This window comes from Macaca mulatta, chromosome 6 (genome assembly GCF_049350105.2).
Source record: "Macaca mulatta isolate MMU2019108-1 chromosome 6, T2T-MMU8v2.0, whole genome shotgun sequence".
NCBI classification, from domain to species: domain Eukaryota; kingdom Metazoa; phylum Chordata; class Mammalia; order Primates; family Cercopithecidae; genus Macaca; species Macaca mulatta.
The window spans coordinates 76709650-76735249 of record NC_133411.1 but is presented as its reverse complement, the minus strand read 5'-3'; the positions used below and the strand labels follow the sequence as shown (position 1 = coordinate 76735249).

Sequence of the window (25600 nt, the reverse complement as noted above, 5' to 3'; positions counted from 1 at the left end):
ACTGGAAGGGGATTTAGTAACTGGAGTGTTTATAGAATAAAACCAGCGGTAGGGATCCATAAGAGATAGTGCGGTGGCCCAGGCTAGCGACAAAGGAGCAGTTACCACCCCCAGGCCTGAAGCGTTGAGGGAAGAGAGGAGGTTCCAGAATCCAGAAGGAAAGAGTTATGCAGATGGAGCTGCCTTGAGAGCAGCAGTGACCTTCAGTTGGAGGACACAGGCAGTCAGACAGGACCGCACAACGAGCCGAGGCCATCAGCAGCCTGCACTCACTCCTCTTCCCCTTCAGTCTCTTTCTGAGGCAGGAGTCTGTTGGATACAACCAGGGCAGGCTGTTGGACTCAAAGAGGAGGCTGCTGAGGAGTTTCATCCAGGTCAGTCTCCCTGGGGCAGAAAGGATAGTGAAGGGTGTAAAGGGATCTGGTGGGCAAACCAGCACAGGTGGGTACCACTGTCATCAGCATTCTCCTCCCAACCCCAGCTGGCCTACTGTTTTACAAATGGTCAAAGCTAGGTTTAGTAAGGTTAAACAGTGTCGCTCAGTACACGCTGAGCTGGGACACTCTGATTCCAAGACCCTTTGTTTTAACTATTATGTTACCCTGCACTGAGATGGAAGAGACCTTAAGGGGATCCAGGTTTCCTCCCTCTCCACTTAGGAATAGCTTTTGCAGCATATTTTCACATGATCCTTTGGCTAATACTTGAATATCTGCCTACATGGGTATCAGTGACTGTCTTGTGGTCGTTTTTGTCTCCACTGGGGGGATTACTCTTATGGCTGGGAAGCTTTCTCTTAGATTGGACAAACCCAGGGGGTAATGTTTACTAATTTAAAAAATCAAATGTATTTTTAATTGATACATAGAAATCTGAAGCTCTGTTTTCTTCTTCACTCATTTTCTCAGATTTTACTCTTCAGAACTAGTAGGGAGATTCCTCTGTTACTATTTTTCTGTCTTTGAGCCCCGGATGTCCTTTTTGTATTCAGTTTTTTTTCTTTTTCTTTTTTTTTTTTTTTTTGAGACAGATTTTCAGTTGTCACCCAGGACAGAGTGCAGTGGCACAATCATGGCTCACTGTAGCCTTGACCTCCCAAGCTCAAGTGATCCTCCCATCTCTGCCTCCCAAGTGGACTACAGGCACATACTACCACACCCAGCTAATTTTTATACTTTTTGTAGAGATGGGGTTTTGCCACGTTGCCCAGATTAGTCTTGAACTCCTGGCCTCAACTGATATGCCTGCCTTTGTCTCCCAAAGTGCTGGGATTACAGGCATGGAGCCACCACATCTGGCCCAGTTGTATGATTTTTTAATGGCTACTCCCTCCTCTAGCCAGATGGTCTCTTCCCATAGTCTTCATCTTTCAAAGTCACAGCATAAACATCAGAAGGAATAAAGGAACCACTGGGCTACAAATTTTTCTTCTACTCTTTTTAAAAGTTTGAGCTCTTAAAAGGCAGGGAAGCCTGCCCTGTCCCATGTAAATCAGCAGAGGCGGGTAGTAGCTGGGGAGAGTGGTCAGTGATACATCCTGTAGGCTGTGCGTACATACCAGGAAGAAGGCTCACCTCGTGACTGGCCACATCAGGCCATATGTCTTCCTTTCTCATGCTGCAATGGAAAGGCATGCGGGACACCCTTTCCTGGCCGTGGTAACAGGATACCTCAAACCCACTGGTGCTTAGGAATCTTTTTTGTTCCATGGAACATAGGATGTGGTTTCTTTTTCAGAATAAGTCTAGGACCGGATAAAACTTTGTGAACTCTGATGATGGTAGCAGTGATAACAATGACCTTTTATTGAGTGCTTAATCCTTGGTATACCAAGAATAGTTCTCACCACTTACCATTTGTGTCCAATGGATCTTTTTTTGTGTTTTTATATTTTTGAGTCATTTTATGAGTAATTTACAGAAGACCAGAGATATTATGAAAAACAACTTTATTACAAATTTTAATAAAAATTTAAACATAGCAAACTCCAGTTTTTCTTACCATATTTTCCCGGTGTAGAAGGTACTGATGCCTACAATTTTGGGGCAACTTCCTTTGAATGCCATTAACTGGTGATCAATTGTCATGCATAATTCTGGAACATGTCAGTCTTATAAATATAGCATTGATTCCAGACTTCAAGTCCATCTCTAAAAGTTTAGCTTATCGTTTCTTCCAATTGTATTTTCTTACAGTTATATCATCAAAATAAAATATTTTTAAAAACTGTGGCTCATAATTTGCTTAAAAGAGGACTCACATCTTCTTTATTCTATAATTGCAAAACATTTTCATGTTTCATCAATTAGAATGATTAATTCAACTGATGGTTTTGGTTTCCACATTATTTATTTTCTTCCATTCCCCTTTCAGTACACACCCACCTAGTCCACTTATGACCCATATCCAGAAAATTTTGGTGCGCAACCACATAAGAGGCAAAAGAATGTTACTTTTTTTTTTTCCCCAAAACAGATGGTCTAAGTTCTGATCACAAAACACTGCATGATGAAGTTCTTCCTGTTGAGTTACTAACTCATTGAGAACTCCATATTTCATTTTTGTCCTTAAAAATATAGTGTCCATTTATTGATTCTAGACTTTGGAAAAATTCATTTAGGATATTGTCATCTGAAAACTCACAGTCTAAACTTTTGCTTATATGAAATCTCTTTGCATTAATCTTATGATTTGTTTAATAAAATGAAACATCTTCCTCTGTAAATTTGCTTATCTTTGCCATTGTGGTTGGAAAATAAAAATTATGGATGCTCAATTGTGTATAAAAGATGAAAAGAAACTACAAAGATGGTGTCTTTACTGTTCTCCTAAACCTTCTTGAATGATTCTACAATACTTGGGGCAGGACAGCAGGGAAACTGAAAGGTGATGTAATAGCCATAGTTTAGTTCATTATTGCATCAGCCTTTTATGAAATTATATCATTTTTCCATTTCACATTATTTCAGTGTTTTTAAACATAGTTGGGAATAATTGGTGAGTAATGATCAAATAATGACTAGAATGATGAATAGCAAAATGTTTCAAGATATAGGAAAAAGAAAATCACTAAGATTCCATAACATAGCTTGGATTTACAAAAATTGCAACATTGACTTTTATTCTATTTTTTAAACGGGAAATTTTCTCTTGTTATTTGTAAGACTCCTAAGAAAAAGTAAAAGCAATGAAATATCAATCCCTATACATAAATTGCTCAAAAATAGAATCCAAAAGCTAAAATGGGATCCTGTGTTTCCTGATGTTATACTTACAGTTAACATGTTAGATACTATATTAAGAAATTTAGAAATGTGACTAAATCCAGCTAATGGATTGAAAAAACTAACAAAGTTTCAGTTGGAGATGATGAAAACGTTCTGGAGATGGAGGGTAGTGATGGTTGCACAGCAATGTGAATGTACTCAATGCCACTGAACCATACCCTTAAAAATGGCCAAAATGGTAAATTTTGTTATGTCTATTTTACCACAACAAAAAAGGAGGCATGTTTATTGAATGCTTATTTTGTGTCAAATACCTGATGTCATCAGCGCTGTTATCATCACAGTGACGTGGGTTAAAACTGTCTGTCCTCAAGTAGATGGGGAAGGCTGACAGAGACTAAGTACATTATCCAGAATCACAACCGGTCATGGCAGAGCAGGAGGAGGATTCTAGCAGAAAGCCCCCAGATCCTCATACATAACCACTACTATGCTTGTGAGGTGGGCCAGGCTGGGGTGCACAGGCGTCATTTCCCTGGGTGTGCCATACCCTCTTTCTTCTTTCCAAACTCTTAGGGTGATCTGGGATTCCTTAGCTACCTTCTCAGAATCTCTTCTGGTTTCTTTCAAGGCTCTTTGGGGGTTGGGGGGAAAGGTTTGCAGGTAAGACCACATGCACTCTCAGCCAAAGCAGCTGCTGATATCCTCAGAAGTGAAGACAAGCATGCCTGTGTCTCAAGGGCTGGAAGAAAACAGTCCCCCAGCACCCCTCCCAAACCAGCCATCATGTGTCTCCACTGGACTTGGTTCTATGTGGCCGCCTCCACCAGACTCTGCGTATAAATGGCCGGGACACCTTCCACCACGTCTATTAGCCACTCTTCTGCCAGGTGGTGGTAGTTCTCACTAATTTTACCAGCTTCATAGATGTCAAGTCCAATTGCATTTTATTATGTTTTTCAGGAAAGAAATATTGATTAGCTGGGTGTCAGTGAAATTATTTTCTACAAGTTGGGTGATGGAAAGAGAATTCTAAGTATGCCTACTATGTAAAACACCTTTACAAATGAAATATCCAAACATTTTAATAAAAATTACATTGGTGTGAATAAACAGAGTATGAGTAGGCAGCATAATAATGTCTATTTTTTTAAGTGCAAAAATACTATTATTCACAGTTCAAAGATAAATTTGTTTTAAGGCAAGAATGTAATTGGGGTAAAGAGCAGGGAATGTGTCTTAGAGCTGTAGTTCCTGTCTGGGCCAGCTGAGGGCAGTGGTTCTGGTGAGAGCAATTGTCGGCTTAGAGGCCTAGTTTACTAAGGATGTCTGGTGAATGGTCATTCTGAGTAATTAGGAGAAAGAGTATCTCTAGCATTAACAGGGCCCAGTTAGGGTGAAGGGTGATAGGAAGTGCCCAGACTGCCTACCTACTGGGTTTCTTAAAGAGGTCCTGGCAGTCCCTGAGGCACACGCTGGAAATGCAGATCCTAGTGCCCTAACCGTAGATTACTGAGTCAGAAATCTCTCAGGTGATTCTTTTTCACAGTCAAGCCTGAAAATCACTGCTGTGTTAGCTTCTCTTCAAGTGGAAGCATGGAGTTGAAGACAATAGAAGGAACTAAACCAAGATTAAATGCTGGGTTTTATGGGATTGTTATAGAGTCACGTAGGATCTGATGTAGGATACGGGAAGCAGAAATGCAAGAAGAGAGTCAAAATAGAGATCTCCTAGGAGACTGTTAATTTGCTAGCCTGGTAGGAAATACAATGCATGGGAGGTGAGGCAGACAGAGCCATCCAATTGCAGGGTCAGAACTTGGAAGGCCTGAGGCATGAAAGGCACAGGGTCGGGGTGCAGTCCTCACCACAGTGCAGGACCCAGAGGCTGGGGCTAAAGGAGCTACTGTGTCCCAGGTTTTGTCCTGGAACAGTAATAAGCCTTCCTGCTTCTGTCCTTGGCTCCAAAGCTAAACTGGAAAGCCCAGTTTCTCATCATGCCTTTCCAAGTGGTTGCAGGCACAGGAGGTCCTGTTATAAACCCAACTCCCAAGTTTCAGACATGGGAAACTGCAAAGTAAGATACATCTTTAGAGCTCAACAAATGGACTTGCCTCGAGGGGCTGGTGAAGGTGACACCCATCTACCCAACTTCCTCGCCCTTTATGGGAAGAGCAGTTCAAATGTTGGGCTCAGTGTGAGCAAAGCAAACAGCACAGGGTGAGAAAAGAAGTGAATTTTTGGGACTCAGGAGCCCATGTGTGTGTGCATGTGTGTGCGTCAAATGCAGAGGGCAGCCTACTGTGGGCTTTACAAGTTTGGAATTTATCCTGAGGACAATAGGAAGCCATGGAAGGGTATTAAGCTACAGGGCAAAGTGGTCAGAATTATGCTGAGTCTAGGAAGTGCTATTTCTGGGCTGGTTAATTTGATCGTATCAACAAGAGAATCAGTATGGGGTCAAATTGGTTGCTTTTTTATTTGTTACTGAGACCAAAAAATACAGATTTTGGGGAATTTGATAGTGGTTAGTCCCCTAAATCCAGTGACTAGGTTGGCCTCTATCATCCTCCCTTAAACAAAAAATCTTCCCTTAACTCTAAGCAGGAAATGAAAATGTATGTTCTTGGGGTGACTTCATCTTTTGGAATTTTCTCATATATTTTTCCAAAATTCCAAAGCAATTGTTACAAAAAGGACACAAATATTAATGGCTTAAAAAGTTGTCTGTGAATCTGCTTATTTTTCTTAAAAAAAAAAAGAAAGAAAGAAACAGAAGGAAATTAAGCTAGAAATGAATGAAATTTGTTATCTCCAGGAATCAGTGAGAACCAAATGCAACATGTAGGGAAGAAGACAGAACTTCTCTGGTGATCCCTTTTGATTTGGTTTTGTGTTTCAAAGTGTGTTAAAGGTTTACATTTCCAAAAAATAAAATTAAGAAATGAGAAAAAGATGAAAATTGAATTCAAACAGAAAAAAATCAAAATTATATGAAATAGATAAAAATCACACATTAGAAAAATTACTCAAGTCACTTTCGAACAGAGTGTGCTGATTGCACAACCTAACATAACATTTTCTAAGAACAAAAATGAAACTGTATGGAAATCTTAAACTCCACTTAACTCCATTTGCAGGACCCGGCAAATGGGTAAATGTAACAAGGTTGTTGGGAACCTGTATTCTTACTGTGGAAAAAGAAAGATACAAATGCGGACTGGGATATAATGGCCCCTGCCTGAATTAATTATCACTATGATGGTTACAAAATGACAATTTTCTATTTCTAAATTTCCTACTCATTTATTAGTTGGTATTCTTTTGTAAAGAGGAGTGTTTCATTCTTCTTCCCACCTTGATTTTTCAAAATATCAGAATATATATTTGTTTCCTCTAATATGTTATAACCACTTCTGTCATTTGTCATTTTGATGTTTAAATTATCCCAGTTTTCCTAGTGGGAATCCTTTCAGGATGAATCCTATGTCTTCTTGACATATCTCCATCTTCCTAAGAAATAAATTTTTGAAATACAAATAAGTTTATATTGATACTGCTGGGACCAATTCAACACCACAACACAAAATAAACAAATGAAAAAGCAAACATGTCAGCTAAACGCAATCTAAGATCTTTGATTAAACCCTGGAGGCGTGTGTGTGCATGTGCAGGTGTGTGTGGGTGTGTGTGTTTATGTATGTACTTAAATCAGCTGCATAAAACTGTGTAGGGACAATTGAACTTTAAAAAGACCATATTAGAGAAGAGTATTATATCAATGTGAAATTTCTGGAGTATGATATGAAATGAGGAAAATTTTCTGTTGAGATACTTACCTAAGTATGTAGGAGGAAAGTGTCCTGAAGCATGGGAAGCTAACACAATGAATTCTCAAATGATTAAACAAAAAAAAAGTGTGTGCATATATATATAGAGAGATAAAGCATATCTGGGACAATAAACAGTGAATGTAGGTGAACAATATATGGGTGTTCATTTTACTGTTCTTGCAATTTTCTCCAAGTTACAGTATTGGAAAAGAAGTTGCAGAAGGGATGCTGGGTTGCATGAGAAAGACTGTGGAAGACAGGGCTGGGGCTGTACTATACACTTTTAACATCTGCAGGGCATCCTAGCGGGTTCAGAAGGACATGCCACATGGGAAGGTGGCTGGAGGAAAATAGCAGAAAACAGAGCATCTGGGGCAGCAGCTCATTCACAGTGATTTAGGGTCTGCAAGCCTTGGGATTTTAACAATGCAGTTATTTGTTTTAAACACACATGTAACATCATTTCATTTTATATCCATACTTTACACATGCAACATTAGGGCCATATTCCAGCTCCATCCCAGTCCCAAGCAGTTGATGACAGGGACATTTATTGACTTATCCGGCAGATGGGTTTTAGTCCAAAGCTTCTCTTCGTGCGTGATTTCAATTCTTGCTCGTTAATCTTGCTGTGAAATCACAGTTAAAGGATTGTAGGAGAGCACATCTAAGGTATCCAGTGATCAGCAATACAGCTTATTTTCTGTCAAGTATGACTTTGTCATTTTTATCTGATACTTACCACACAGCCTCATGCAAAAACAGGTTTGCTTCACCACCACCCCTCCTTCCTGCTGCTCCTTTCCCAGGCCCAGTTGCAGATTTGTATTCCTGGCATCCTGCTCTTGTTTGATGAGTTTTAGGAGGCTCCAATTCTTGTTTTGTCCCCAGGAGTAAAGCAGCAACTGCTTTAAACTGATAACGACATGATTTTGCTGCCCTATAGACAGTCATTTAAACTCTGTGATATGTGGCCACTGCCTCAAAATTCAAGCAATGGAAATGACATCATTATCAGCCAACTCTTTATGATGAAAAATGACCCACATTAGGAAACAATCTGAACCCAAAGAAACTTCAGTGATCAATCATCACAATTATAATGTGCTGGCCTTTTATGTAAATCCAACCCACAGTGAAGCAGGATTTGGATGGGAGAGTTGGGGGAGGAGAAATCTAGTGGAAAAAACATTAGTACAATGTAATTAAGCAAAAGGGAAAGCTTCAGATAATATATGTTTCTCAGGGGACCCTGACAGACCTAAGCTGAAAGGGTTGCATCATCGTCATTAAAACATTTGTTAAATGCCCAGAGCTACAGAGAGATGGGCTGGACTTTGTGCTGCGTGAAGTTAGTTGAAACAGGCCAAGCCCCTTCCACCAGGAACTTGAGCCCTCCAGGAGCTACCTGGTTGATGAGTAGTGGGCAGGGACATTCCCTCACTGCAGGGGAGCAATTATAACTGCCAGAGGGTGATGTTGCAGCTTTGGAGTGCCTGACTTTCCCCATTCTATTTTAGTCCCTTGGGGTCATTTGTACTTTTCAAGGCTGCATGGCCAGCCACATGCTCAAGGTGGCCTCAGTATGAGGTAGAAAGGAGTGGGATTGTCACCATCCATCTGCAAGAAGGCAGAGTGTTTTCAGAGAGCAAAGGAGTTGGGGACTTTGGTGATAAATCATGCCTTACCTGAGGGCATGTATGATTGCACCTGGCCAGCTTCACATGTCTGCATTTGATTCTTAGAGTTTGTGTGTTGTCTATTACCTTTTTCTCAGACCTGGAAACGGTTGTGTGTGTGTGTGTGTGTGTATGTGAATGTGTATGAAGAGATGCAAGGAAGGTGAGGAAGGACAAAGGGATAATAGATGTGGCTGTGTTGGTCCCAGAAAATTGTAGAGAACAAGGCATCTCCTGGTTGCCTACACCTTAGGAAATGTAAGAAGCACAGGAAAGTGAACACTCAGCTCAGCTCAGCCATCCCTTACCAAGGACTCCAGAGGCTGCAGGTCCATCCCATGGCAAGGTGGCTCTAGGCTAGTGAGTGCTCCAAGCAGGATCTCCACATGGCAACACTTGTTCCCCTTCAATCCTATTTTTTCTTAAAAACTTTCTCCTATTCTTGCTCTCGACTCAACCTATGAAACCTCTTATATATGCACTTCTTATCCTGAAATCAATGTCCAGGTTATGAGGCCTTAGCCTACTTCCTCGCCTCCTTTTCAATACTCTCCTATGTGATGCAAATAACCCTTTTCTACTTGCAGACCAATAAAACTGGAAATTTCCTTCTAGGAGTTTGCTCCTTGTAGCTAAAGTTCCACCCTCTTATTGAATACAAATGCTCCTGAGAACAACACATTAAGCTTTGTGTGGACTGGTGATTTGGTCTCTTTCAGAGTAAAGAGAGGAGCATCCCAGAGAACAAGGCACTACCCCACTAGAGCAGACAGGATGGGTCTCCAGGGTAAGGGGAAGATGGAGGACCCTAAATGAAAAATAATATGAAACATGACTTCGTGTTGACTCACTATTCTAACTCTTTGCACCAATCATGTCTTTTAATCCTTACAACAACGTTACAGGACCAAATAGGAGCTTTATTATTCCCTTTTGCAGAGGAGGAACCTGAGATTCAGAGGGGTTGACTTTCTCATGATTACGTAGTTGGTGGGCAGAGCTGGGACTCAAACCTTGGTAGTTCAACTTCCAATACCTGTCTTTCATCATTACACTACTCCAGAGAGGAGAAGCACCTGTGGGGGAGAACTTTGTCAAGCATCCTGGGAAGTAGGTTCTGAGACTGCAGTTACCCCTGCCCTGCCTCCAGCCCAGGGTACCTTGGTTGTCTCTGGTTGTATTACAGATGTGTGTCCTGGTGGTGGCAGGAGGCCACACCTGTCTAGATGGAACGATGGGCCTGCTGGCAGAGGTCTCACTTTGTTCTGGTGGAGTCAGCTCAAGCAGCTGTGGGATCTTACCCTTGGCAGAAGCCAAGAACCCTCCTCGGGTCACCTTTGGACTTACAGTGCTAGCAACTTTCTAATCTGACCCGTCATGGCATTTTAAACACTGCCAGCAAATGCCCAACTGATTTATCCACAGCAGTTAATGAAATCATATCTTGGGATCTGCAGATGTCACTGGGCATGCTCCGGTTGACCCCAGTTGTAGTCTAGTGGCCACTTACGGAGAGCACCATCGGTTCAGTTAGCTCAGCGAGTATGTGGTGCTGAGCCTTCTCTCACTGTGTTAAGGGGCCGGAGGAGGTTGCACTTTCCGCATAGGAAACACCCTACTTCACTCTGGGCTAAAGAGGAGGGGAAACAATTTTTTGGAACATTTCCTAAAAAATAGGCAATCTCCTGTGTTCCCCAGAGTAGCTGATGTCCAATCAGCTCTGCCTGTGCTCCCCACAGTCAAGAAGTTGGGTTCTTTGGATGTTCTGTGTGGCAGTCCTGGTTCATCCCAAACACCCACCTCCATCCCCATAGCTTCAGGCCTGGCTGGGGAAGGGCTCTGTGGGACACGAAATAATCATTTCATAGCTATGGTTTAAATCATGCTTTATCTCATGAATAATCCATATGTGGTTACCAGGAGTCATTAATAGTTGTCAGTCTTCATTTTCCAGGTGGTGGGAAGTGGGGAGGGTGAAAGAAACATCACTAGGTCTGTCGTCCTCTCCTCACCAACACTGCTCCTGTGACCAGATCAGGTCTTTCTTCCCCACCTAGCAAAGAGAGGGGCCATGGGAGTTCTCAGGAAATGTTGGGTTGGAAGGGACAGAAATAAATCACTGTAGCCGGGAGCATAGAGTCTGTGTAGAGGAACTGATCTGCCTCTGTTCATAAAATCCCCATTCATCTGTACCTTTGGTGAGAATACTACTTTCTCCCTGAGGTCTATGGGATGTATCATGATTAAAAGTTTCATGATATTTAACTGGCTCACAAAGTACATCACCCATCAGGTCCAGTTTGCTTCTTAAAGCTAGAAGAGTGAAGAGTCCCCCTGAAATTCTTGGACTCTGTTTCTTTCCATTAAATTCTTTTGTATATGGTGCATATTCATGATCATATTTTAAATCAGATTTTTTTCATGCCTCGTTTAACTTGTGTCCCTTTTTGGAGCCTATACATTGGTCAGGTTTCTAATCACAGCCAGAGAGCACAGGTGAGTGTTGGGATGTGAGGGTAGTAGGGGTTTTGGCGAACAGTCATCAGTGGGTAGAAAAAGGTTAACAGTGTAGTGCTGGGAATGCTGGGGTCAGAAGATCTGGAATCAAGAAATAACTCAAACAGGTATTAGCTGAGTGACCTTGGATTTGACTTAAAACTTTCTGAACATCAGCTTCTTATCTGTAAAGTGGAGATAATACTTACCTTGAAAGTTGCTGGGAAGGCTCAAATAAGATAAGGTATGGGGAAAGGCTTTGGGAACTATACAGTCTTACATTTGTGAAAATTATGGCTTCTAATCTTAAGTTTGATCAAATAGTTCTTGAAAGAAAATGGTCTAAGTATGGGGCTTTGTTAAACAGATATTTCTTACTGATTTTTCTCCTAACAGGATTTAATCTGTACTCTGTGGTTTTGTGTCTATTTTTTCAAGATGTAGGCAAGTTAATAAAGTCTGTGCTTGGCATTGTGTTTGGCAAGGCCCTGTACCTTGCCATGCCAATGTAGATATGGGTTGGAGACCAAGCACAGGCAGTGTAACCCAATAAGTGGGGGTGTGTCCTGGGAAGGTGGTTCCTGCCTGATTGCCATGCTGGACCTCTGACCTGTCCCTATTGTCCACCCCCGCCAAGCTTTTGAGCCACCTCATCTCTCTGATCAGGTCTGTAGAGGTTTGAGGCTAGGGTCACATCTGTGGCCAGAGTCTGCAGGTCTGTCAGAAAGAAAGGTGGTTTGACATCTGAGGAATTGTTCTGCTGTCTACCATGTAGTAAGTGTTGCTATATGCCAGGTGCTGACCCAAGCACTTTATGTGCATTACCCCATTAAATCTTCACAACAGTACTGCGAGGTAGGAGCTATTATCATCTCCATCTTATAGATAAGGAAACTGAGCTCAGAGAGTTTAAGTCAATTGCTGAAGGTCGACAGTTAATAGAGTGCAGATCAGGAGTCCCATGTGGGTCTGTGTGATCCCAAAGGTTGCTCTTATCCCAGAATGCTGCTCCAGTGTCTTGCCCAGCTGGGACTTGACGGCAGCCAAAGCCTCAGATCAAACAGTGAGACGAAACGTGGCACTAGGGAGTATCCTCCTCTTGCTAAAGGGAAAAGAGGCAGAGGACTGGAACTGCATGTGACTTCCATCTTGTGGCATTGAGTTACAAGACCCGACATCAGTCGTAAATGAAACATGTCACAGGCCAACTCAACAGGGCTTAAATCATGTGGCTGTACATAGTGCATGTGTACGATGGGTACTTGTGCTTCAAAATCTCTTCTTTAAAGTTGTAACTGGCCATTTAAAACATTTCTTTTCCAAGTAGCTATCCCCACATTTTTAGGGTGGTTTAAAGTGGGAGTGGGGTGAGCTGAATATCATTACAACTCTTTCTTTTGACCTCTTTGATTTTAATTTTGTATTGTTCATTCATAACTTATAAGTTATTGTCTAAAAGGAAAGGAAAGGGACGAGAAAGAAAGGAAAGAAAGAAAGAGAAAGAGAGAGAGAAAGAAAGAGAAAGAAAGACAGAAAAAAAGTCAGTTTTTTTTTTTCAAGCAAGACAAGAAAAAGGAGAAAAAGAATGGGGAAAAGCCAAATGTGATCCAGGGTTGAGTAAAGTAGCATGAAACTGAGGACTTTAATGTCTGTTACACCCACCCAGTACTATCACATAAATCTCTACATTACATTCCGCTAAACATGTCAGAAATGCAACTGTGCTTGCAAATAATTGCTGCCATTGAATGAATCCGCCCTGGCACATCCATTTGGGCTCAAAATAACCCCTGTAACCTAGGAGTAAATCAGTGACTGGACACCCAGTGCCAAGCATAATCTCAAGCAACATTTAACTAGGTTCAATATTTATTTCCCTGCCTTGAGTCACTTTGAAATGATCTGGACTCAGTTCAGACAGGACCAGCCCTAATTTTATGGTGCTCTTGGAATCCTTCCAGCAACATGAGGGATCAGATGTCAGGGAGTTCCAGAAAAATGAGATCCCTCACAGAAGATTTCACAATTTAAGGCACCGTCCTTCCAACATTTTGCAATATGTGGGCTTTTTACTGAAGATGTAACTTTTTCAGAGGCTTTGAGCACCCTTAAGAAGTATGCCTCACCCACACTCTAACCCCTCGGGATGGGGTGGGCAACATTAACCTGGTTAACAGCTTGCATAAATAAAATCTCTTAATATCTGTAAATACGAAAAGAGGGGCCCTCAATTTACCCCCATTTTTCAAACAAATGACATTACCCAAACAATTATGGAAGACGGATTTGGGAAGCTTCAAGCCACATTAAAACAGCAGATAACACTCCTACAAGTTTGACAGACACAGGAACATATCAAATAAATAGCAGCGAATTCTCAAGCTTTGGTATCTCAAATGCTCAATCAATAGAAAAACAACCAATTTTATTGTACACCAGAGATAAATCTTAAGATGGCAGGATTGACTTATAGCTCCCTGTTAAAGGGATATTGAGCTGACATTGAGTGACCTCACCCTCAGCCATAACATTTATCATAAAAGTCTGACATGGTTAAGTGAAGTGATTGATATTGGCCCATCTTGTTCTAAAATGTAGGCTTTCATCTGTTTTAGTTGGGAAAAGAGTAAAGGACCTCACTCATGCAATTAAACACTTTCCTTTTCTTTATTTTTCCTTAATCTATCGATGGTTTTCCTTAATTCAGCTTAATGGCAGGAATTCTAGAGTCTGTGAGACCTAGGTTCATATCCTAGGAGCATCGTTTGTCAGCTGTTGAGCAAAATTTTAAGCTTCTCTAAGGGAAAGTTTCCTTATCTATAGAATTAGGAGAACTGAGTGAGATAATGTAGTTAAAGCAATCATTAAAGTGCCCGGATACATATTTAAGAAATGTTACTCATATTATTATGATAATAATCATCATTATTATAATTTATTTTGACTCCTGACTTCATTATTCTGTCAACCATTATGCTATTAGCACAGTAATAATACCAATAACAAAAATACCTATTATAGATACCTTTTGTTGATACCCACTAGGTACCAGACACTGTACTCAATGCTTTAAATATGTTTTCTCATTTAATTACCACAAAACCTCTGAAGTTGGTGCCATTATTATACCAGTTGTTAGAAATAAGAAAATTGAGGCTCAGAGAAATAAAATTGCTTAAGATCGCACAGTTGGCCAAGATCAAAACACACTACATTACACTGATCTCCCAACCCCAAGTCACATAGATTATCACTTTTTGTCCTGTTACACCCTGAGAGGAACAGAAAACTCTAAAATTTGGGGAAAGTCACTCTATCTCTCTGCACCTCGGTCTTTTCATCTGCAAATTGAAAAAGTTGGAGTGGATTACATAAGACATTTTAGGACTCCAGGATCGTAGTGGAATCAGTAGTTCTCAAGAAAGTTTAGAACTGTGTAAATAGGATTTTATACATGTTTGAAATGGAGATAGTGTACAGGTATGGCTTGTTCTGCATGGTCACTTTGCGCAGGCAGGCTGGAAGGAGGAAGGTTGCTGTACTTTTTATAATGGCTTAATTCTTTCTTCCCAAGCCATCATAACTCTGCTATGGAGGAAGCAGTCCACTTACCCCAACATGCTTGTTTTCAGTATATATGGTTGTAATAAATTAGCACAATCTTTAATTTGGATAATCTTCACTTCCTGCTCCCAAATCTTGATTCTTCTCAGATAGTTAACAATAACTCCTTCTTCCCAAATCCTAAAATTAAATTCTCCTGCCATTCTGGAAATAATGTTGTGATTAAAAATCTATTTACATTTGGTCCTCACACTTCGGTGTTGACATAAAATAAAACCACTGATCACTGTTGTTGTAGCATTAGGATGTTTAAAATATTTCACATCCTGTCCACAAGGTAAGCAGTTTCCAGATATAGTCTGTTTTGAGGCTTGGCTTCTGGGGTGGAGATGGTGGGCAAAGGTAGGAAGAAGTGGCTGGTGAATGGAAGGGTCTAGAGGGGATAGAAGGGATTCTGAACCTCTCCTTTTGGTTGGAACCAAGCCCAGGTCATTTCCTGACCCCCTGCTGCTGGGGTCTAGTGGCAAGACATAGACACAGTGCCCTGACTCTGTGCTCTCATTTCCACCTCTTGAGCACAGCTCTCTGCTGGGTTCTGGTCCTGGCTTCCTGACCTGCTATTTATCTTGGTCATGTGACATGCGGAAATATTATGTCTGCTGGGTTGGCTCTTCCAAAGTGACCAAGACATTGCCACATTTTGACCTTCCATTCTATTTGGGTTGAGGCTAAAGAAAAAGTGAGAGAAAAAATTGTCTGCCTTCAGTTTCTAGGACTAGTAGCTTTATGTTGTGCTTATACAGACATTAACCTGTCAGAAGTATTATTGATTCATATCAATAATTTCAATAAACTGTAAATTATTAAGGAAAATTACTATTAGTTAACCAAATTGACTTTAAGGATACTAATCAATTATATGGCTGAATTAGAAAAAAAAAAAATTAAGGCCGGGCACAGTGGCTCCCGCCTGTAATCCCAGAACTTTGGGAGGCCAAGGAGGGTGGATCACCTAAGGTCAGGAGTTCAAGACCAGCCTGACCAACATGGCAAAACCTCGTCTCTACTAAAAATATAAAAATCAGTTGGGTGTGGTGGCACATGCCTATAATCCCAGCTACTGGGGAGGCTGAGGCAGGAGAATTGCTTGAACCCAGTAAGCGGAGGTTGCAGTGAGCCAAAATTGTACCATTGCACTCCCACCTGGGCAACAAAGTGAAACGCCATCTCAAAAAAAAAAAAAAAGAAAGTAAAAATTTAAATATGTTTGCTCTAATTAGCTTACACGTGTGGACATAGATCAAGTCAGGGCTCAGCAGATGCACAGGGAGTGCAGTGACCTTCTCATGTCTTCTGCTTACTTGAGAACTATAAGTAGAAACTCTGACTGGATGAGGCATTTTAGGGATGGGAGAGAGGTGGGAGTTGGTGGTCTGTTTTATGGACTATTCTTTCAACATCACTTATCAGAAACCAAGAAAACTCATAGTTTTCTGAAAGTCATTAGCCTTAGCTTTGATGATTTGCACCCAACCATTAAAAGTCAGTAGAAGTCATTCATTGCCGGCTTTTTCCATGGAGTGTTGTTAAGCAAGATTTGTTGTCCTTTAAATATTATTTACCAAAATGTGACACAGCTTTTCAGTGAAAACGTACAGAGGACATTAAACTGTCTTTTTTTTTTTTTTTCCTGAGGCCTCCTTAAACCTCGCAGTTCAAGCCCTGTCAGAGATATTACCAAACCTGTTTTTCAGGGATTTGAAATCTGCTCATAAAAATTAACTTCAGGCTTTTATGCAAGTTAAAAACAGAATTCATGTGGTTCTTTTAAAATCTTGTAAGTCTTTGAAAGAAGGACTAATAAAAATATACCTTCCTAGATGGCTTTTCCTGTGGTTGCACAGCCTGTTTGTTTAAGAACACGTTGCAGCTTGGCAGCTCACATTACTCCACCTCCCAATCCCAAAAGCACGAAGTATTTCTGGTTTTATTCAGAACCTTCAATGGAAAATGCCAGCTGTTCCTTTTTTGTTTTTTTTCCCCTTCTCCTGATAATTGAATTAGTTGCCCAGGAAAGGTATAAGAGAGCTCCACTGTACAGGGCTTGAATTCTTGTGCTGGTGTCTAGGGCATGGACATGTCACTATGTGTTCAAGAAACAACTCACACAGTTCTCTGGGCCACAGCATGGAGCACCAACCTCATCCTTCCAGGCTTTGGAGGCCAGACCTGCCACAAGGCCCAGTCCTGTTTCTTTTAGGCCCCGGCCACAATGAAACCATGTGTTTCCAAGGTCATGTATCACCTACCTATCCAGGGTCAGTCTTTCCCCCACGGGAAGCTGCGAAAATACCCATGTGGCTGTGGGCTTCTTCACTCATCCTCAAGACAAGAAGAAACCTGTGTCACACCCTGCTTGAGGACAGCTTGTTTTGCCTCTGCTAAGTACAACCTATTCTTGTGCTTTTATCTTATCTTAGAGTGATGTCACAAAGCCCAACCCTGGCCTCATGATGGGAAGGTACCAAGATGAATGCTTTGGTGGAAGGAGAACTGTATTATAGAAGATACAAAGATTCATGTACTCATTCATTCAAACATATAGTGAACATGTACTATGCACAAAGCACATATAAGGGTGCTAAAGTTATGAGCCAAAAGATGCAGGCCTTGTCCTACTGGACCTGGAGCCTACAGATGAAGAAAAGCATACAATTATAGTACAGTGTGTGTGTGTAAGTTGGTCAGAAGTGTGACAGGGTGTTGTGCATCAGAAGAGAGGCATCTAGTACAAGGTGGGAAGGAGTGTATGGAAGCCTTCCTGAAGGGAGTAACTCATGGGTGAAGTTGAGAAACAGATACCAATGAGGGTCCTCGTAGAGTAAGTACAATGAACAATTTGCTTCTAAGATAAAGGTTCTGATGACTGTAATTTAGTCCTAGAGGGTAGAGTCTTTCAGGACGTAGCTTGGGATGCTTCCTTTCTAGCTGTTTCTTTGAGAAAGGTGCCATTTTATTCCCTAACACCCATTGTGGTCTCTGTAGGACTTTGTCCCATTTATGTTCAAAGTCCAAAAGATTGAATTACAACTTTGCCAAGCTCAAATGCCCATCCCCACCTCCTATTATTTCTTATATAGGACTGACCTGGTAAATGCTGCTTGGCTGGGTCACAGATGGCTGATATGATGAAAGATCTTAGTGGAGATGTCACTCAGGAAAGTGACCCTATTCATTACCTGTTCCCACTATCGTGCTTTAACTGTGCTATGGTTACAGTTTTTGTGGAATAAGAATTAACTGGTGTGTCATATCAGAGGGACTCCTTCTCCCAAAGTCAAGAGCCCAAATGATGCTGCTTTCTAAATCCAGCTAGGCTTCTTTACTCTGAAAGAGAGACCTCTACCACTGTCTGTGACAGACACGGACTTAGCAACTAGCAGATGTCACACTTGTGTGCTTCTCTCAGGGAGGCAGCTCAGGTCTTCTCTAGTTATGTAGCTTTATTTCTGATTTTAACAGGCTTTGGCCTCTTGTTTCCGAGCCCCTTAACAGGTAGATGCAACAAGCAAACAAAGGGGAAAGGATGAGGGTGTTGGCTTTTAGAGGTGGCCAGGAAAGATAGCAGATAGTGTGACAAGAGGAAAAGAGGAAGAGGAGACCCGTGAGAGATAGAGACATAAGAATTTAAAAAGGAAACTCTGGCCAAGCGGGCTGGGGATGGAGATTCTGTGAGAACCTTGGGTTTTTTCCCTCTACAATGAGTCTTGGACTCTGTTCCCCTGGCATCTGTACAGTTAAGAAAAGGTGTTAATATTTTTTCTAATTTTGAATTGACATGGGAATTATGGTAATTTTGAATATACATGGAAATTGTGATAAGAAAGTATTTTTCTCAAGTCACTTGAGAAGTCATTACAAAGGTGTTGCTCTCCTTGATGAGAATAGAGGTAGAACCTTATTCTTTTAAGTGCTCTCTTCTTAAAGGAAAGTAGCATGGCTCCATGGATAAGCAGCAGATTGCATATCTGGAACCTGTTTCTGTGTGTTTCTGGCCTTATTTTCTGTGACCCTGAACATGATTCTTCCCTCCCTTTCTTTTTCTTTAAAATGGGGCTCGTTACCTTGACAGAACTTGCTAAGTGATATACTTTTGTAATAGAGGTGTGTATACAGAGAACTTTTTAGAAACATATGGTGTGTATTTACATGAAGTTTGGGAAACGAAGCTTATGCCGTCATGTGAACCTCAGATGATGTCTAGCATGTAATTTGAGAATCAATGAATTCGCAGTCTTTGTTATGCAGCTGAGGAGACTGAGGCACAGTAAGATGAAGTAGCATGGCTGAGGTTACATGAAGGGCAAAGCTGAAACTGATGTGAACCCCCTTGGATCCTGAGATGCTGTTTTTTCCATTAGACTGTGACACTCACATTAAATTTGTATGCCATTTGAACCAGTTGAGCCACCCTTTAATTTTTACACATCTTCTAAGTTTTATTTATTACATATTGGAACTCTTCTCTTGACACTGCATTTGAAATTATTTTATGGCTAAAGTTTGATGGTTTATAATGCAGTGGCCTCCTAATAGCAGGTCAATCAGAAAGACTTTCATTTGGCACTGGTTCTCAATGATGTAACTAAGCTATTTAAAGCTTGGCAAGGAAGCCCAGAAAAACCCTGAAGTTCTTTCTATCCTGGAGCTGATTGGCTGAAGTGATCTTGGATCCTCAGAGAAGCTTCAGGAACAATGATTGCCACAGCCACACTGCTTTTGTGGCAGGGGTGCTGCATCTCTTGGGATTTCTCTGATACTCTATCTGTGCCAGGCTTCACATGGCCTTGCCTATTTCTGAGAGGTTAAGGGGATCACAGTGAACCTGAGTAAGATGGTTTATTGGCTATTCAGGGACCCTTTTTACATGCGACCACTACACTGCTCCCCTCCTCCATGCACCATCGTCTGGTGTGATTGTTCTTATAAAGCCTGTTGAGAGCTTTGAAGAATGATGCATGTCTATTCATGCTATATCCAGTCACAAATATTAGGCACCTACTAAATGCTTGATCCCATGCTTGACAAAATGGACAGTAAACACACATCTAATAAGTAACCCCATTCATCAGAGGCATAAATCCTGTTGTGAAGATGAGGCACAAGCACATGGAATGAAATATAAAATATATAAAAAGGATGCAGTGCAAGTATATTGTGAGGTAGCCCAAAAAATGAAATACGGACCACGGGGAAGGACACAAGCTTTACCAGTGATGGACCTGGGTTCAAATCCCATGCTGCCACTTACTAGCTACATGACCATGGTTTTCTCAAATGTAACATGGGTTGGGATAGCTGTGAAAATTAAATAAAAGATAATGTAAACTACTTAGCATAGGACCTGACATTTAGTGAGTACTTGATAAATAACTAAAATATTGTTGTTATTATAATTTTAGAGAGATTATAAGTGCTACAAGAATTCAGAGAAAGGAGAGTGCAGTGTGGGCTGAAATTAGAGAAAATGGCCTATAAACCGGGAAGAGGTGGGTCCTTGAAAAATGAGTTCAAATCAGACTAGGATGGGTTTAGAAGAAGGGCTCCCAGGTAGTCCCAGACAAACAGGAGAGCAAAGGCCTGGAGGCAGCAATGAAAATGGGCTTCCAGGAGAATGTCGTTGTAGGGGCTTGTATGGGGAGCATGGGAGAAGAGGTGCAACCCGATTTTGGCCAGTGGCAGAGCCTTCATCCACTTCCTCTTCCGGATGTCCTTCACTGGTACTGGTCCCTTGTCTCCCCATTCATAGCCCAGCAGGAGGAGAGCTGTGCTGTGGATTTTTGAAACCTTTGCACAATCAAAGGTTCCAAACTTCTGCCATAGTTTAGCAGGTGAGAGCCTGAAGAGAACTTCCTGGTCCACAGCGGGTAATTCCATGACTCATATTGAGAATCTTTGAAAAATTTATTTTATTGTCGTCGTTGTTGGGGGAAGGGGAATATCAGTTGTGTTACTGAGAAGAAAGAACTGGCAAGTAAAAAAGGACCATGGAAATAAAACATCACCTGTCATTTTCTCGTGGGATTGCCCCCTCTCCTTCCAAAGGCCTTTGTAAAGTCCCACTCATTTGCTACCTTGGCAATCTTATGACATTCTTAACACCAGAAAATTACCCCCCTTTCCCCACCCCCAAAGGAGCTCAATGAATGTTGCTTAGACTACTTGTTAGAGTATTTTCAGTGTGACTTCTATAACAATTGTCTTTTTCTTGTAGTTCTTACTAATTACATATGATGGTAAGATTCCCCTGCCCACAGCAAAACCAAAAGGCATTAGCTGTCTCCATTACCATTCACACACTTGCTTAGCTGAATGGGAAGAAGGCTGCTACAGCCAAATTGCTATTTTGAAAGAATGATTATGTGTCCCACGGGAATTTTTTGAAGTGTGTTTCTTGATAGCCTCGCTAAGAAGAGAAGCAATAGTACATTTCCCACCCAAAGAGGTATGGAAAGCTCATTGCAAATGACTTTCTGAAGTTGGGAGTTAGTAGTAGCTGGTACATGGGCCTTCTAGCTAGCGATTTACTTAAAATAGGGTAATGGAAATAGCTTTGTTCCTAACATCCACTCTCAGCAGACCCTCCTTCTTTTATTTTAACAAGGAATTAATGTAGCCTTTGGAATTGTCATTATGGTTCCTTAAGTTACAAAGATCCATGGATCACAAACTTATTATAAACTAACTACAAACTGGAGAGTCCGAGTTATTTGGTGCAAAAATATTGTTTCACCCCTCTCCCCAACTCCTCCCAAACACCCACCCTCTCACCTGATGATCCATGTGTGCAAACAGAGGTAACAAAACGTTTACCTACTGATCTCTTAGGCTGAGGCAGAGCTGACCAAGAAGAGAGTGTAGCGGGGGTTGTTTTGATTTTAAATTTGTTTGTAAATTGGTATTATTTAATTTATCTTTCCTATTTTTAAAATGGTTGTTTCCTTTGCAGCATTGCCTTCAGGCACAACAAAGAATATTTTCTAAAAAGTCAGATGTTAAATAGCAAGAGTGATTCAGCTTATTGTTGTTCTAAATAAATAAACAGGGTCCTCAATTTTTCCCATGAAGAGAGGGTAATGAAAATAAATGACTCCTAAACTTGAGGTCTATTTGAGAGGTGTGGAGATTCTATATTATTATTAAAAAGACCAGTGCCTTAATCTAATATGTCTCTTAGTGACTCAACCCAAACCAATCCCAAACAAGTCAGCAGAACTGTGATTGGAAAAGAGGCTGCTCCTCTGTTACGAATGAGTTAATATTGATTGTGCTGTGGAGGGGGTTGGGGGAGTGTGAATGTGGGGACTCTGCTTAGAGCAAAAACAATAGGAAAACCTCTAAGAGAGACTCCGAGAGGAAACACTACAGTCCTGAATCACTACATTCCCCAAGAAGTAAACAGAAGAGTCTTTCCTCTCATGTGTGAGGTAGAGGTCACTTCAAGTCTCTCAGGGGTGGCATCTGCTGTAGCAGACAGGGATCCCATCTATGAAAGAATTTATGGTGAAAGAAATCCTAAAGCTAGGCCTATGAGAGGGTGAAAAAACAAAAAACAAAAATTTTAGAATTCAACTATCTCTTGCATAAAATAAGTTAGGCTTTTGATCTTAATTTCCCCCTTTTTATCTCCCTGTCTTTGAATCACTAGTACCTGAGAAAACAAATACTCGCTAGTGCCATAGGTCTCTTTGGGTAAATATGAAGAATGATTCCCAGGTTTAAGTCTACCCTGTGAGCTCTATTTTTCTCAAAATCTTATGTTAAGGATATTGGTCAGCTCCCCAGTTTGTCACATCCTGTTGTTGATTAACCACATCTCTGTGGTCTTCACTCTCCCCTTCCCCCTTTTTTGTTTATGTTTTGCTTTATCCCCCCTCTAACTGTTTTTCTCTTGATTTTTATTTTCTGTTACTGTTAGAGCAAGCCTCAAGTTATTTCTCCCATTTTGTCTCTAGCTTTTATCAATTTCTTACTCATCAGAGCATATCAACACCTAAGATTAACATTTAAGTCACGCATCTCTAGGTTAATGTGTTTCTAGCAAAATATACAGGTATGACATCCTGCTGTAATTAGGTAAGGTGACTATGCTTTGCAATTAAAAAAGGAGAGTGGATCTCCTCCTACAAAAGCAATGACCTATTGAAAGCTCATCATGAGTATTAACTGGTGCAACACTTTTGCAAAACAATTAGATAATATTTATCACATTGGAAAATATATGTATCAGTCGACTAAGCAATTCCAACGTTAGGAATTTATCTTATTGATATAATCCTGCAATATATAAAGATATACACAGATATTTTATTGAGCATTGTTTGAATAAGAATAAAAATTAAAACAACTTAAGGATCTTATAAAATAGCACTAAATAAGTAAAATATGAAATAGCCATATAATGTAATATTATATACCAGTTAAAGTGGAATAGATCTACTTAGGGTGATATAGAAATGTACATTACAGATTACGTGAATCAAAAAGGTTCAGAATGAAAATGAAAACAAAATCAAAATTTGTGGGATGTAGCAAAACTGATGCTTAGAGGGAAATTTGTAGCATAAATGCATATATTATAATAGAAGAAAAGATCTAAAATCAATCATCTAAGCTTTCACTATAGGAAACTAGAAAAAGAAGACCAAATTAAATCCAAAGTAGAAAAAAGGAATAAAAAATTTGTGCAGAAATTAACTAAATTAAAAGTGGGAAATCAATAGAATCAGCAAAACCAAAAGCTGATTATTTGAAAAGATTATTAAAATTATTAAGCCTCTAGTCAAACTAATTACAAAAAAGAGAACACAAAATATTAATATCAGAAATAAAAAGGGGACATCACCACAGATCCCATGAACGTTAAAAAGATTATAAAGGCATAATATGAACAACTCTATGCCCACAAATTTAATAACCTAGATGAAATGAATGAATCCCTTGGAAAACCTTACCTGCCAAACCCACACGAGAAGAAGTAGACACTCTGAATAGGCCTATATCTCTTAAAGAAATTGAAGCAATAATTAATAACTTTCCAAAACAGAAAATGCCAGGCCTAGATAGGTTCACTGGTAAATTCTACCAATATTTAAGGAAGAAATTATAACAGTTGCCTATAATTTCTTCAAAATATAAGATGAGAGGGAATATTTTCTAGCTCATTCTTTGAGGCCAGCATTACCCTAATACCAAAACCAAACAAAGACAAGAAAAGAAAACTACAGACCAGTATCTGTCATGAACATAGATCAAAAATCCTCAACAAAATTTTAGCAAATTGAATCCAACAATGTATAAAAAGAATTATACACCACAATGAAGCAGAATTTATCCCAGGTGTGCAAGGCTAGTTCAACATTTGAGAATCAATTAATGTAATCCATCACATCAACAGGCTAAAGAAGAAAAATCACATGATTATATCAATATGGACAGAAAAAGCATCTGACAAAATCCAACACGTATTCATAATGAAAAACTCAGTAAACTAGAATAGAGGGGAACTTCCTCAACTTGATTTAAAAATGTCTACAAAAGCCCTACAGCTAACATCATACTTCAAGTTTCTTCAAGTTGGAAACTTGAAACGTTCTTACCAAGATCAGGAACAAGACAAAGACGTCCCCTCTCAGCACTGCTTTTCAACATTGTGCTGAAAGTCCTGGCTAATATAAGACAAGAAAGGAAATAAAAGGTGCACAGATGGAGAAGGGGGGGAAAAACACACCTGTCTTTGTTCTCAGATAACATGATTGTGTAGAAAATCTAAGAGAATTGACCAAAAACAAACAAACAAACAAAAAAACCAAACCAACCTCCTGGTACTTGCAGGATACAAAGTTAATACACAAAAGTCAGTCACTTTTCTATATATCAACAATAAATATAATTTGAAATTAAAAACATAATACCATTTACATTAGCATACCTCAAAATGAAATACTTAGGTATATGTATAACAAAATATGTACAAGATCTATATGAGGGAAATGACAAGACTCTGATGAAATAAACCAAAGGGCAACTAAATAAATGGAGAGATATTCTGTGTTCATGGATAGGACGGCTCAATTGATCTATAGATTCAGTGTGATCTCAATAAAAATCCCAGCAAGTTATTTGTGTGGATATTGACAAACTTATATTAAAGTTTATATGGAGACACAAAAGATCCAGAATAGTCAGCACAATATTGAAGGAGAAGAACAAAGCTGGAGGATAGTCACTACTTGACTTCATGTCATACTATAAAGCTACAGTCAATAATCAAGACAGAAATGGTGCTGGAACAACTGGATGTCCAAATGCAAAAAAGTAAATAAATCTAGACACAGAACTTATACCCTTTATGAAAATTAACTAAAAATGGATACAGACCTATGCGTAAACCTATAAAACATTTAGAAGATAGTATAGGAAAAAATCTAGACAATCTTGGGTTTGGGGTAATTTTTTAGTTGCAACACCAAAGGTACAGTTCATGAAAGGAAGAATTAATAAGCTAACATCATTAAAATAGAAAATTTCTGCTACATGAAAGATACTGTCAAGAGACTAAGAAACTAGCTAAAGATTGGGAGAAATTATTTGTGGAAGACATTATCTGATAAAGAACTGTTATCCAAAATATACAAAGATCCCTTAAAACTCAACAATAAGAAAACAAACAACCTCATTTTTTAAAAAATGGGCCAAAGACTTTGACACTTCACCAATGGAGATATAAAGATGGAAAATA

The 25600-nt window shown here is 40.0% G+C and overlaps 1 long non-coding RNA gene across 1 annotated transcript in view; it reads left to right on the top strand.

The window, feature by feature from the left end:
- Window positions 1–221: 221 nt before the first annotated feature.
- Window positions 222–25600, top strand: part of LOC114678812 (uncharacterized) — a 103863-nt gene continuing 78484 nt past the window's right edge. Inside the window, exon 1 of the long non-coding RNA XR_003730355.2 lies at window positions 222–374. This is a non-coding gene — a long non-coding RNA (uncharacterized LOC114678812). The remainder of the gene's footprint in view (window positions 375–25600) is intronic.